Here is an 8341-nt window from a genome sequence, read left to right on the forward strand (position 1 = left end):
CCATGGGATTCTCTAGGTTAGAACACGAGAGTGGGCTGCCATGCCCTCCTTCAGGGGTTTCCTGACCCAGGGATTGAACCCGCAACTCCTGCAACACCTCTATTGCAGGCAGATTCTTTACTGCTGAGCCACCAGGCAAGCCCCATATGTTTAAGCTACCATGTGTAAGAGAGCTGGTGAGAAGTTATTGTGTAACACAGGAAGCGCAGTCTCCATTCTGACCTAGAGGCGTGGGGTGGGGAGACAGGAGGAAGGCTCAAAAGGGAGATGATATCTGTATAATTTTGGCTGATTTGTGTTGTACAGCAGAAACCAACATAATATTTTAAAGCAATTTTACTCCAGTTAAAAAAATAAATTTTAAAAAACAATGAAAACTACTGTGACTGTGATTGAATTTTATCCCCAGGATATGTATAACTCAAAGGACATTCAAATTACATCTGATAATGGCATTATCTTTTTCTTTTACTATATCAAGATCAGACATTTTTCTAGTAATCAGTTCAGTTCAGTCACTCAGTCATGTCCGACTCTTTGTGACCCCATGGACTGCAATACGCCAGGCTTCCCTGTCCATCACCAACTCCTGGAGCTTGCTCAAACTCATGTGCATCAAGTTGGTGATGGCATCCAACCATCTCATCCTTTGCTGTCCCCTTCTCCTCCTGCCTTCAAATCTTTCACAACACCTGGGTCTTTTCAAATGAGTCAGTTCTTCGCGTCAGGTGGCCAAAGTATTAGAGTTTCAGCTTCAACATCAGTCCTTCCAATGAATATTCGGGACTAATTTCCTTTAGGATGGATTGGTTGGATCTCCTTGCAGTCCAGGGGACTCTCAAGAGTCTTCTCCAATACCACTGTTCAAAAGCATCAATTCTTCAGAGCTCAGCTTTCTTTATAGTTCAACTCTCACAGTCATACATGACTACTGGAAAAACCATAGCTTTGACTACATGGACATGTGTTGGCAAAGTTATATCTCTGCTTTTTAGTATGCTGTCTAGGTTGGTCATAACTTTTCTTCCAAGGAGCAAACGTCTTTTAATTTCATGGATGCAGTCACCACCTGCAGTGATTTTGGAGCCCAAAAAATAAAGTCTCTCACTGTTTCCACTGTTTCCCCATATATTTGCCATGAATTGATGGGACTGGATGCCATGATCTTAGTTTTCTGAATGTTGAGTTTTAAGCCCGCTTTTTTACTCTCCTCTTTCACTTTCATCAAGAGGCTCTTTAGTTCTTTGCTTTCTGCCATAAGGGTAGTGTCATCTGCATATCTGAGGTTATTGACATTTCTCCTGGTAATCTTGATTCCAGTAATATTTATTATATCAAATAATTTCTAACAATTATTTGATATAAAACTTGATTTCTAATAAAAACTTGATTTCTAATAATAGTATACTTTTTATCCCTTATATAGGGAATCAGTCTCAAGGAAGGTACAAGTTCTAAATGATATTCAAGTCTCAAATTCCAGGAAACCATTGTATTATTTTGTTTGTTAATGACAAAACAGTAAACTGGCTTAGGCAAAAAATTTAAATAGTGGTTTCAAAGTTCAGGAATAGATAAACATCAGCAACATCTGAATCTAGGTGCTCTTCATTTTCAACATTACCTTCTTCTCTGTCAACTTTAACCCCAGAAGATTATTTATACTGTAGTAGGAAGTTGGCCAGCTTTGCCTCTTCAGTTCAGTTCAGTTCAGTCGCTCAGTCGTGTCCGACTCTGCGACCCCATGGACTTCAGCACACCATGCCTCCCTGTAAATCACCAACTCCCAGAGTCTACTCAAACTCAGATCCATTGAGTCAGTGATGCCATCCAACCATCTCATCCTTTGTCATCCCCTTCTCCTCCTGCCTTCAATCTTTTGCCTCTTCATAGTTTATCAACTCCACTTGGGATGAGTGAAAAAAATGTTTTAATATTTTCTTTTCAATATTTTTGGATGTAACTTTGGTTCTGCGTCCCATTGACCTGGTTGGTTTTGCTTGCCCATCACCCAGTCTTATCAGTGAAGCCAGTGAGATAGGACATTCTCACTGACGAGCCTATGTCACATGCCCACCCTCAAAACAGGATTGGGGAAGATCAGCGAACCCAAAAACAGAGACCAAGAGTTGATGAGGGGTGTTGTCACTATTCACTAAAATTGCCAATTTTTCACCATACTGTCTTTAAAAATCAGGATCTCAAACACAACAAAAAATCATTATCTATTAAAATGGAGGGAAAAAAAATCCTGCTACTTCTACTTCAGAATAATTTTTTTTTCTCAAAGGCAGGCAAAGAATGAAAATCAGTGACCTGGGACTCATGGAGCTCAGGTACCAATTCTATCTCAGCTGCCATCTAAATAGATGAATTTCTAGTAAGTCTTACTGCGTAAGAATTCAAATTCTAGAAACAGAATTCCTGGGATCAAATCTGTAACACTTTCTAGATAGTTGGTTTTCTGTGATGTTATAGAGTAAATTGTGTTCCCAAAATGACTTGTTGAAGTCCTAAACCTGGGCACCAGTGAATGTAATCTCATTTGGAAATAGGACTTTTGCAGATGTAATCAAGTTATGATGAGATCATTAGAGTGGATTTTAATCTAACATGACTGATGTCCTTAAAACAAGGGAAAGCAGAGACATAGAAACATAGAGAATTTCATGTGATGCCAGAGACAGAGATTAGAGTGATACATCTGCAAACCAACGAATTTCAAAGATTGATGCCACCAGAAGCCAGGAAGAAGAAAAGAACAAATCTCTCCTAAAGGTGTCAGAGGGAGTATGACCATGTCAACGTCTTAATTTTGAATGTCTAGTTTTTAAATAATGTTGAGAAAGTAAGTTTCTGCTGTTTTAAACCACCTGGTTTATGATACTTTGTTTCAACAGCCCTAGAAAACTAACACAGGAAATATTCCTACATTGTTTAAACCTCAGTTTCCTCTAATGCAAAATGTACCAGCCTTGCGAGATTCAGGGACAATGTATATTAAGAGTGTAACATTGGGCCTAGCACACAACAGGTACTGAATAATGGAAGATGTAGCACTATAACCGAATGCTGTCAACACTAACAAGAACTCACCACTCACAACTTCACGTGTTTCAGGGGGTCCTCATAAAAACTGTGTAATTATGGATAGACAGAATGGGGATACCTACCCCTATATTATATATGAGTATATCTGAAACTAAAATAAGTTTTAAAAAAACTTACCCAAGTTCACACAACTACTTCATGATGAAGACAGGGTTCAATCTGAAGCATTTTGAATATTAGTAGAAATTTCTTCACTTGTAGAAAGATCTCTCAGAGTACCCTGGAGCTCTTTATGCAACAGAGTTGAAGGTGTAATATTACTGACTACCTTTCATGTGCTTTACTTTTTCTAGATTAATTTTTATCACTAATACATTGATCTCTATAATAACCACCCAGGCAGTTTTATGCCCATTTTTAGGGATAGGAAACTGAGGTTCAGAAAAGACAGTTATTTACTCAGTCATACAACTTGTAAAAATAGAAGCAAGATCCAAAAACCTATATCCCTGATGCTGCTCATTCATTTCCTCCTGAACCCCTCAACACACAAAGGGTCAATCCCTCAACACACAAAGGATTGTGTGTATGCTTTTGGCTGTGCATAATGGTAGCATCATTTATCGCAAGCCATTTGGACAATATGATTCAGTTTTTCCAATGCTCATTTGGATATATTAAAGTAACCTGTACTTCTTTTTAAAAGACTTGCTTCTTGCCTGCTCAGCACTATGAAGAGACTGACAACTTGTCACAACGTTATCAGGACAAAGTGATATAAAAGGTGCTGTCTTCTTTAAGAGACAGCTTCTAGATGCTGTACTTGTAGTTCCAGTTTTCAAGCCCTGGATCTGTTGTGACTCTTGGTTCCACCCAGAAACTTTGATCAGGAAAATAAGTAAGGTGTGACCAGGGAGTCATGAAAATACATTGAGGAAAATGGGAAAAGGTAAGCAACACAGAGAGCCAAAGAGCTTTGGTTCACAGAACCAGACATTCAGATTGAAAAGTGGATAAGCTTTCACTTCTAAAAGGGTTGAGGGAAATGCCACCATCCTCTAATGCCCTGCCGATGCTTTCCATTTGGCCTCAATGAATGAATGAAAATCTAACAATCATATGATAACCATGCAGTACAGGTAGCATATGCAATGAAATGCCATTTATACAAAAGACATCTTACCAGAGATTGTCATCTCCTGACAAGCTTAACTAAAAGGGAGTCAGGATGACAGAAATAAAGAAGAAAAGAAAAATGCCCTGAATCCATGCTCAGTAACTATTAATTGAGCAACTACTTTTGCAAGCTACCATTCGAGGCATTTCAGATGCAGCAATGAATAAAGCAAAGTGTCTTCCCTCATGGAGCTTTCACTCCAGGAGAGCTATGTGCCAGGCATTTAATCTCCACAAGACAGCATCCTGGTAGATGTAGTAGAGATGTTTTTTCTTTTATTCATTTTTTGAGTGACTAGCACTTTTTCTTTTAGTTTTCTGAATGTTGAGTTTTAAGCCAACTTTTTCACTCTCCTCTTTCACTTTCATCAAGAGACTCTTTAGTTCCTCTTCACTTTCTGCCATAAGGGTGGTGTCATCTGCATATCTGAGGTTATTGATATTTCTCCCGGAAATCTTGACTCCAGCTTGTGCTTCATCCAGCCCAGTATCTCACATGATGTAGTTTGTATATCAGTTAAGCAAGCAGGGTGACAAGATACAGCCTTGATACTCCTTTCCCTATTTGGAACCAGTCTGTGGTTCCATGTCTAGTTCTAATTGTTGCTTCTTGACCTGAATACAGATTTCTCAGAAGGCAGGTCAGGTGGTCTGGTATTCCCATCTCTTGAAGGATTTTCCACAGTTTGTTGTGATCCACACAGTCAAAGGCTTTGGTGTAGTCAATAAAGCAAAAGTAGATGTTTTCTTGTAACTCTTGCTTTTTTGATGATCCAACAGATGTTGGCAGTTTGGTTCCTCTGCCTTTTCTAAACCCAGTTTGAACATCTGGAAGTACTTCACATACTGTTGAAGTCTGGCTTGGAGAATTTTGAGTATTACTTACTAGCATGTCAGATAAGTGCAATTGTGTGGTAGTTTGAACATTCTTTGGCATTGCCTTTCTTTGCGACTGGAATGAATACTGACCTTTTCCAGTCCTGTGGCCACTGCTGAGTTTTCCAAAGTTGCTGGCATATTGAGTGCAGCACTTTCATAGCATCATCTTTTAGGATTTGAAATAGCTCAACTGGAATTCTCACTGAAAACAGTGAGTTTATTTGGGGGGGGGGGCTCCAAAATCACTGCAGATGGTGACTGCAGCCATGAAATTAAAAGACTCTTGCTCCTTGGAAGAAAAGCCATGAGCAATCTAGACAGCATACAAAAAAGCAGAGACATTACTTTGCCAACAAAAATCCGTCTAGTCAAAGCCATGGTTTTTCCGGTAGTCATGTGTGATTGTGAGAGTTAGACTATAAAGACAGCTGAGCACCAAAGAATAGATGCTTTTGAACTGTGGTGTTGGAGAAGACTTTTGAGAGTGACTTGGACTGCAAAGAGATCCAACCGGTCAATCCTAAAGGAAATCAGTCCTGAATATTCATTGGAAGGACCAATGCTGAAGCTGAAGCTCCAATACTTTGGCCACCTGATGCGAAGAACTGACTCATTGGAAAAGACCCTGATGCTGGGAAAGACTGAAGGCGGGAGGAGAAGGGGACGACAGAAGATGAGATGGTTGGATGGCATCACCAACTCAATGGACATGAGTTTGAGTAAGCTCTGGGAATTTGTGATGGACAGGGAAGCCTGGCATGTTGCAGTCCATGGGGTCGCAAAGAGTCAGACATGACTGAGCGACTGAACTGAACTGAACTGAGCACTTATTTCCCCTTCTTGGGGATGACATCCTTTGGGGAATTACTTCTCATCTTCTGTATGTAATCTTTCTAAGTCTATAAATCAAAGTGTCCTACGCTCTCCTAGTCAAACCATCATGTTAGGCCAATAGACTCTCTTTCCAGGAATCTTGAAACTTGACCAGAGTGATTCAAGGAAAAGCAGTGGAGGGCATTCATTACAGTAGTAGTTTCTGAGGAGATTATAGAGTGCTTCTGCCTCTTGAATCCCTTGGTAGCCCTGCTGCACACCCACCTATAATCTCATTTTACTGTCTTCCCATATATTCTGCAACTTTCTGCAACATCCTCCCAATAAACTCCACACTCATGGAGTTTATATTAAGTTGACCAGTCACTATTTGTTGCTAACAATGAATGAACCCTGTCTATCACAATTGGTATTATCAGTGTAATATTATATATGAGGAAACTAAAGCTCAGAGAGGTTAAAAGCATGTTCAAATTCATAAAGCTACTATCCAGTGTGTTATGGTGTGTTGATCTCAAAGGTCAAGATCTTTACACCATATTATCTTGCATGCCTCTTGATGAGGGAGTTAAATGAGAACATTCTTCTCATAGCCAGAGATGCACCCATTGCTTCTTCCAAAGAGAATTTGTTAAAAGATGGAAATAACATCCATGAAAGCATACAGGAGAGGACGTATCTTATCTTTACAGAAAATTGCAAGGACCCATAAAATGCAAAGGCAAACTGCCTGAAGGTTCCAAGTTCTAACTATTGTCTGAAATAAACAATACAGGAAGAAATGCTGCAGAGGATTTTTAAAGGGGTTTATTAAACTCTTTTCCTTTAATCCTTTGTTTGCAGGTTTTTTAATACCTAACATGATTATATTCCCTGAATCCTCTGGCAGTTAAAAACAGGCATGACACAGTTCACAATACTAAGTAACTAAATTCCACAGGAAAATAAGACAAAAACTGTACATAATTAGCAATGGTTTGTGTAGGGCCTTGCATCCTTCATATTTGCCTTTTGCCCATGATGTTTCTTTTATTATTTTGCATTGGTCACAATGAATGTAGCTCCTAGTGAAGATGGTATCAGAAACACCATCTGAAAATGTATTGTCTTACTTACTCTGAAGATATTGCTAACTATAACTTAAGTTTACACACATTAAAAAAGAAAAAAAACTTAGAACCAGATCTGCTTGTGCTCCTCCTAAACTGGTGATTTTCCTCTATGATTTATGTAGCTGATTATATTTCTGTCTTTCCTTTGACTGTTAAACACTTAGATGCAAGAATGTGTAAGAAACACGGCTGGCTTCAAATTGTATCCCCATCTTTTTAAGCTATTTATCTCACTTACTGATTATTCTTTTCCACTATTGACTCAGATCACCTCATTTTAAGTGTGTGTGTTTCTGTTTTCAACTTTATTGAAATAAAAGTAATTTCAAATAGATAACCAAACAACCAAAAGCAATGTGAGATTTAAGTCAGTTTAATTCACCTGCAATTCACTGAGCGCCTGTAAGTGCCATGTGCTCTTTGCAACCCTACGGACTGTAGCCCACCAGACTCCTCTGTCCACGGAATTCTCCAGGCAAGAATCCTGGAGTATCAAGTGCCTCCTTTATGTCAGATCTTAACCTATGTCAATCCATGCCTATACTATATATAATATAAAATATGTAGACTATTCTGATCTACTCTTTTGAGGAATCAAAATGATTTGGGAACTAAAGAATAATATCTAAGTAATTGTGGAAATTCTTAACATCCCATTGCCAAAGAATGCAGCTTCATGCTGGTAAATACTGCAAACAGGTTTTCCTTTTTTCTCCAGTTTTCATGAGAAATAATCAACAAACATCATTATATAAGTTTATGGTTAGATTTCCATGTATTGTAAAATGATTGTCACAATAGGCTCAGCTAACACTCATCATCTCATATAGACATAATAAAAATGAAGAAGTTCTCTTTCTGATGAGAACTCTTAGAATTTACTCTCTTAACAACCTTCCCATATATAATGTTATTTATATACATCTGACTCTTTTGTGACCTCATGGACTGTAGCCTGCCAGGCTCCTCTGTCCATGGAATTCTCCAGGCAAGAATACTGGAGTGGGTAGCCATTCCCTTCTCCAGAGGATCTTCTTGCCCCAGGGAAAAGACACGGGCCTCCAGAATTGCAGGCACATTCTTTACCATCTGAGCCACCAGGGAAGCCTTAACCTCTCTAAGCCTCTGTTATTTTTTCCTCTCTAAAATGTGAATATCAACACTAACATTTCAGTATTGCTCAGAAAATTAAATACAATAATGAACGTGAATTTCTTATTCTAGTGCTCAGCAAATAGTAAGTGCATGCTAAAAGGCAGTTAGGCGGTTCCCAGTGGGGTTTCCCTGGT

This window comes from Cervus canadensis, chromosome 11 (genome assembly GCF_019320065.1).
Source record: "Cervus canadensis isolate Bull #8, Minnesota chromosome 11, ASM1932006v1, whole genome shotgun sequence".
In the NCBI taxonomy this organism is placed as follows: domain Eukaryota; kingdom Metazoa; phylum Chordata; class Mammalia; order Artiodactyla; family Cervidae; genus Cervus; species Cervus canadensis.